This window comes from Oculina patagonica, chromosome 12, assembly GCF_052425735.1.
Source record: "Oculina patagonica isolate OP01 chromosome 12, crgOcupat, whole genome shotgun sequence".
Taxonomy (NCBI): Eukaryota; Metazoa; Cnidaria; class Anthozoa; order Scleractinia; family Oculinidae; genus Oculina; species Oculina patagonica.
The window spans coordinates 29,138,692-29,145,744 of record NC_135769.1 but is presented as its reverse complement, the minus strand read 5'-3'; the positions used below and the strand labels follow the sequence as shown (position 1 = coordinate 29,145,744).

The 7,053-nt window shown below is 38.9% G+C and overlaps 1 pseudogene; it reads left to right on the top strand.

Annotated features, from left to right (window-relative positions):
* Positions 1-2,881: 2,881 nt before the first annotated feature.
* On the top strand, positions 2,882-6,311 carry LOC144633630 (pyroglutamylated RF-amide peptide receptor-like; annotated as a pseudogene).
* The last annotated feature ends 742 nt before the right edge of the window (positions 6,312-7,053 follow it).

Genomic DNA, 7,053 nt, shown 5'->3' with positions numbered 1-7,053 from the left:
CCTATGAAGAGCTTGTTTTCCTAAACTTTTTTCTATAAATTTCCCAAGCGTACGAACGTTTCATTTTTTACGCGTTTTCCTTCAGAATTTCTGGAGGTGAAGGCTATAAAAACATCATGTTTTCCTGCCCCAGGGAAATACAGGTGAACAGCGTATTTTCTGAATGTTTTCCTGTAGTTTTCTCGAGTGTGTAAACGGTGCGTTTTCCAAGCGTTTTCCCATAGAATTTATAGCAGTGACCGACATGAAAACATAATGATCGTCGATTGTTTTCCTGCTTCAGGGAAGCGCTAGTGCACGTTTAATTTTTCTTTCCAGAACGTTTTCATGCAGTTTCTACGCGTCCAAAAGATGATTTTTGCAAGCGTTTCCCTCAGAAACGCTTAATGTCAACGCCTAAAAACAAGATGTTCTTAAACGACATGATGTGCTTATTTTCCAAACTGTATTTCTATCAGTCAGAGCAGTCTGCCATTAGCGTTCAATTTGGCAACTAATGGATCCATTTCCAATTGCCTGTTTAACATTCAGCCATCTGCTAAAAGTGATCAATCTCCATTCAGGTTATGATTCAGACTGTTCTAAGCAGAACATGTCATTGTTCCAAATTTTCGAAAGCATCGACAAACACACCTCGGTACGTCGACGGCGCTTCCTTACAAGTTGTCTTGTTTTTGTCTGTTTAATGAGCTTGAGACATGCAACAACAACCATTTTATTTTGCCAAGAATAAATAGAAAAGATAAAAGCATAGAATGAATTAACTAAAATAAGCAAAAAACTACTCGAAACATAATAATCCTGAACCGTACCCCATTTCCATGCTTTCACAACAAAAAATTAACTAATTTCCAGTATAGAAATAAAACTTCTGGATTCACGTATCCATTAGTCGAGCCAACTGCCAAACTGTTTTTAAAAGCCCATAATAAGAATTCATTCGACATGTGCTTTTAATTTGACGCGCGTCAGTCAAATGAAGACGCTTTCAGTGCACTTGAACTGTTGTTTTTATTTTTTTTTTCTCGCAGTAAGAAATACAATAAATATCTTAATCGTATCTATAACAAAATTCTCGATTTTGATTGGTTCTGCGCGAGCCTATTTGTCGCGTAATCGGCGCGCGATCACGTGGGTGTCCAATTACAGGTATCCAATTTAAGCAACTTCAAATACCCGATTCCCTCTATAGCGCGCGCCTGCAGGGAATCACGGTAGTTGTATTCATCAAACCATGCGCGAGACTCATCGTTGCTGAGTCTCGCGCATGGTTTGATGAATACAACTACCGTGATTCCCTGCAGGCGCGCGCTATAGAGGGAATCGGCCATTGGATACCTGTAATTGGACACCTACGCCATTCGCGCGTCAATCACGCGCATTTGAATGGGTTCTTTCTTGCTGTTTTCCTGCTTTTTGCACAACCAATTGAATTTACCATTGACTTTTTTCACAACAAAGGTTCTCAACGACTTCCTAACCTCGAATGTTGTTATTGATACGATTAATTAGTAATTGGACCTCGTGTCGTACAATTCAGAGAGTAATCGTGCTCGTAATTTCAAATCGTCCTCGCGCTGCGCGCTCAGCCGATTTTGAAATTACTCGCCCGATTACTCTCTGAATTGTACTCCACTCAGTCCAATTACTATTACTAATAAATTCGTTTTTTCGGGCTGTCCTGCGAGGTACAGGTTTTAGTTTTTTTGGTCAATTTATGGCCCGGCGCGTTGCGCTTGGGGTCATGAAGCGACGGGGGAAAACGAGGAACGGTACGAACCTCCATCTCGTTAAGTAAGAGTTTTTTATATCGCACTTGCGAGTAGCTAGATTACCTTTATATCAGCTGTCCAATGAAAATTGTTAAAACTGGACAGCTATAATTGGATATTTGCAACAAGAATTGTAATTTTATCGTTTGATGCAATTATCTTTGAAACAGCAGTCAACTGCCAACCTGCAAAAACGTAAGAGGAAATTTGAAATTAAGAAGGAACAAGAAAAGGTCAGTAAAATCAAATTAACATCCTCTCTGATTTCTCTTAACTATGCTGCTCTGGGATAAAAGAGAATGTAAAAAAACCCTTCCTTAGCAGGTAAACCACTTATTTGTACAAACTGCATTGATGTGTTCGTGCATTGCACCTGAAAACGAAGTACTGTTGATATATGTTTGTAAATGCAGGTCAGTTCTAATTTCGAACAATTTACCAAGATAATGGCAAAACCCGCTAAATCATTTTAGGCATCCTTATGATATCCCTGCAAACGATTCATTTTCTGGACGACTAGTTCTCTTCATGACCTAAGAAACGGTTATTCAATGGCCTGTATACAAGGTAGGTAAAGTCAAGAGATTTTGAAGTTAGACTCCTTGGTAAAAGTACACAGCGAAACACGAAAAAATTGTTTGCAAAATCAAGGTTACAAAGAATGTAATGCAGAGTTTTTTCTGCTATTTCAATTAATGTTACAAACTATGATTGACCCCTTTTTAAGCTAAGCCATGGTCTCGTAAAAATGTTGTGTCATGGCAGAGAAGACACCTGTTTTCTAGTTTTTAAGTCCACGTTATTGACGTGCACGAGGCAGTACTTTCCTAAGTGGAGTCGAAATCGGATATAGCAGTCTTTTTATAAAGTCCATGTTAAAGAAAGTGTTGCTTTCCCTTTGTACATAACAATACTTCAAGTGGACTAATTAAATATTAATAAATGATTGTCGCCCTCCCCATATTTATTATCCCTTTTTCTTATTTTTTTTTCTTCTTTCCTATCCTTTACTTACTAGTAATTAGCGATTATTGATTATCAAGGCCTCACGTATGCTTATTTTTTTTTTTTGTTCCAGGTCACGGAGGTAACATTGACGCTGTTTGATCATGTCTGACTCAGCTAGTGTTGCCATAACAACAGTCCTCTCCATACTCGCCATTATAGATGTCGTGGGAAACTCTCTTGTCTGTGTGATCATAAAGAGAAATCGAGAATTGAGGTATACCGTGACTGATTACATGAAATAATTAACAAGAAGTACGGCTACTCGTACCTGGTCGCTTGGAACAAGCTAGGTTAACCAATTAAAACGTTACGTTAATTGACAACAATGGATGGCTATCCATTTCCTTAACACGCCAGTGACGTTAAAGCTTCGAGACAACAGCTCTACAACGTGCGCTTGCAAAAAAAGGCACCATCTTTAGTTCTCATGCTCAACTAACGATTTCATTGGCCATCTTTCTTTAGGTTGGAAATTAATTTTCTCGACAAGGAAAGGCTATAATTTTAGTCATTTTTATAAAAAATAACAATCATAATTGTGCGCTTTTTATTACGAATGCTCAGTACCAATTGTTCAAAGTGGTCGGACTGCTAAATTTCCCCAGGGGGGGTACTTGCAGTATACATGGCGGGGAGGTCCGACGTATTTTTTTGGGTTGAAAATTTACACCCTCGGTATTTTTTTGGGTCAAGAGATCTGTCATGTATTTTTTTAGGACTTAAAGTCTGTTTGATTGAATAAATCAGTATCGAGGTGCTAGGTTTTGTATTTTTGGGAGTAGGAAATGTTGTTATCAGGTATTTTTTTGGGTGTAAAATTTCAAGCTCATGTATTTTTTTGGGTTCGCAATATGAAGCTCCGTCGGACCCCCCCGTCATGAATACTGCAAGTACCCCCCCCCCGGGTAAATTTCATTACGCCATTAGTCTTTTCTAGACACTAAAAATGCGCTAGTATGTTGAAAATAAATTGATGCTGTGTGGCTTACATGACCGTGCGTCTCACTTATACCTTTTTATCTCAGTTTAATATCATATATTGCTTTTCAATTCTACAGGATTCCCATTAATTATCTGCTCGTCAACCTGGCTGTAGTGGATATCCTGTACGCGACATTTATTGCAGTTAAAATATTTTTCAAGCTCACTTTCACCCACCAAGATGGGGTGATTGGCAAAGTTTTGTGCAAATTTATTACAGATGGAAATGTCGCGTGGATTGGAGGAGCTTCGTCGATTGTCACTTTGGTTGCAATCGCCATCGAACGATACTATGCAGTAATGTATCCCCATGGAAACAAAGGAAAACTTACCAAGCGCAAGCTAAAGGTGTGTCCCGCTGATAAATACTAACTATCGGTAACTAGAAAGTTTGTTTAATTTGTTTTTTGAAGAAACGCTGTCACATGACTTCAGCAAAGCACTACTAAATAAATACCCCGGTCTTTTCTTCCTGTCCGTCCATACTTCCTTCTGTCTGTGTGTGTCTGTGTGTCTGTCTGTGTGTCTGTTTTTCTGTCCGTCTGTATGTCTGGCATGCTGGCTGTCATATAGAGAAGGAACGCTGTGGAATTCATTACCTATCGTTATTGAAGCGTCCAAATCTAAAGCTATATTTAAAGGAAGTCTGGCAAGTAGACAAGCAAACTGTTGGCTAAATTTTACTATTTGTACATATTATTAGTGTATTTACTTATGTTTAAAAACGGCTTTCACGTAAAGAAGTTTTTTAACCGTTTTACCGTTTTCAAATAAAAGTGAATCAATCAATCAATCTGTCTGTCTTGTCTGTCTGTCTGTCTGTCTGTCTGTCTGTCTGACTGTCTGTCTATCTGTCTTTATTTCTATCTGTCTGCGATTTCATGATAACGTGATATCATGGATATGCTTTTTATTACAGGTGATCATTCCTGGTATTTGAATATTCTCATTAGCACTCAACATTTTGCTATTCCCTTATACGAAATTTGAAAAGAAGACCAACGCGTGCGTGCAAAACTGGCCTGACTGGATGGAGAAAGCTTCTACTTTGATGTGGTGGTTGTTCTTGGTATTCCTATCCTGTGCACTGATGGTTGTGTTGTACTCCAAAGTCGTGTACACTTTGTGGTTCAAACGTAATGTCGGCAATCAACTAAACCTACCAACAAAAGGTACGCCGGTACCCATTTATACACCTGGGTGGAGAGAGGCACTATGAGAGTAAAGTGTCTTGCCCAAGAACACAACACAAGTGACCCCGGCCGGGGCTCGAACTCGGACCGCTCGATCCGGAGTCCGGCGCTCTAACCATTAGGCTACCGCGCCTCCCATAAGATAGGAATACTTGTGACTAAAGATAGGAATACTTAGCTCTAGAACAACAGGGTTCACCGAAAATTCAGTAAAATGAGACTTGCACGCAATACTTTAAACCGTCTTCGGTGTCTTTTGTATTCCGTTACAGTTATCCCGATGATACAAATGGAAACCATTTAGCGTAAACCTGTAAAGCAGTTATCATTGAAAAAAAAAATGCCTTTGACGTAAAAAATGTGTTGGATGGCAACTGCTCTGAAATAGACCCAAATTACCCCTAGAGAATTTAACTCTAACAACTTTAAAAATTCATTTTCACCAACTGAAAACATGCTTTACGTGCACGTGACAGAGACGCCCCAAATTTATGAAAAACTTAGGCGGTAACGAACCTTTTTAAAAGCTAACACTCATGCACTAAAGAAAGGACTAGAAAACTAGCGAATCATTGATTTAGATCAATAAAGCAACTTTCTGATGTGGATAAGCAGTCACCAATTAATGGCATCAATGGTGGAACTCAGTGATAAACACGCAACCATGCAATGACCCCCTAAACGTTAAGCGCTTGAATCTTGCGATTCGCGTCATAGAGGCCTTATCGTGAAAGAAATGAAAACAAGCTATCAATATCAAATTTATTACATTCGGTGTTATGTTATATACCATTGTACGCCATGTAGGCTCTATTACGCACTTCAATTACGCTAGACGATTTGAAGCTTCAGCATCCGACAATACTCTAAAATTACTTTGTTAATACGACTATTGCTTGCCGCTTATTGAGATTAACATTGCTCTTTACACAGGGTGTCACAAGAGTGCGGAAGCGTGTCACCTTGATGGTCGTTACTGTCACTGCCATATTTGGAATCTGTTGGGGTACGGGTTTAGTTGTCTACATATTGAAGTACATTACACCCCACAGCATTGGTCCAGTCCCAATCGTCATTTCTAACACAGTAATCCTGTTCAATTCTGCTGTCAACCCGTTTGTGTACGCTCTGTTGAGCCAGCAATTCAGGGTGAAGATCAAAAGATTGATATCCCTCACTGGTTCGTTGCCAACAAGAGTTCATTCTATACCGGAACCGCAGTTTATTGATCATGCGAACAAGAATACCCAGCCTACCGACACAGCAGGACCATCTTCCATGGAATGATGTGTCCATTTCATTCTTGTGTTTCAAATGATAATACTCACTCGGAGACAGCGTGGCCGAGTGATTTAGGACGCCGGTTGTAGTCTGGAGGCCCCGGTTCCAAATTCTTCACTCTTCTACTAGCTGGATTTGTTATCGGTCGTTCCGGGTTCAATTCAAAATTTGTAAGAAAATTAACGTATACTTAATAAAAGCAGCTGACAACTTCTGTATCGTTCAGCAAAAGTTGCATTATCTTGTATAATTGTAACATGACATCTGGTATAATCCTGATATAAAACTACAGTATATACGATACTTCTTTCAAGCGGCCAATGTCTAACGCGGTCTTGTAATCGTTTTACACACGCCACCTGTAGAAGAGGTCTGTTTACTCAATGTTATAGAACTCGTTAAGTATAATTTGTCTCATTCGTTTACATTTTTTTATTAGGGACCGGTCATTATTTATGTAGAGGGGGGGGAGGGAAAAAAAGAAGGGGGGGTCAAGGCTATTTCAGAGTGGCAAGAGGGGGGGCTAAAATTTTTTATAAAGAAGTTTAGGGGGGGATAAGCAGTTTGAGGTGGGTAAAACAGTTAAATAGAACAGTGCAAACACCATATGTGAAACAGTGAGATGCTAAATTGTACAATTTTATGCTATTTCTATTGTTTTCTTTTGTTTAAACTCCACTATTATGTACAACTTTAGTGATTTGTATTTTACAGAAATACTGTTTTCACTCTAAACTCCATTGTTATCTTAAAATTAATTTTAGTTAATAAAGAAACCAGACCTTTATAATCTGCTTTAATATCTGGTTTGACTGAAA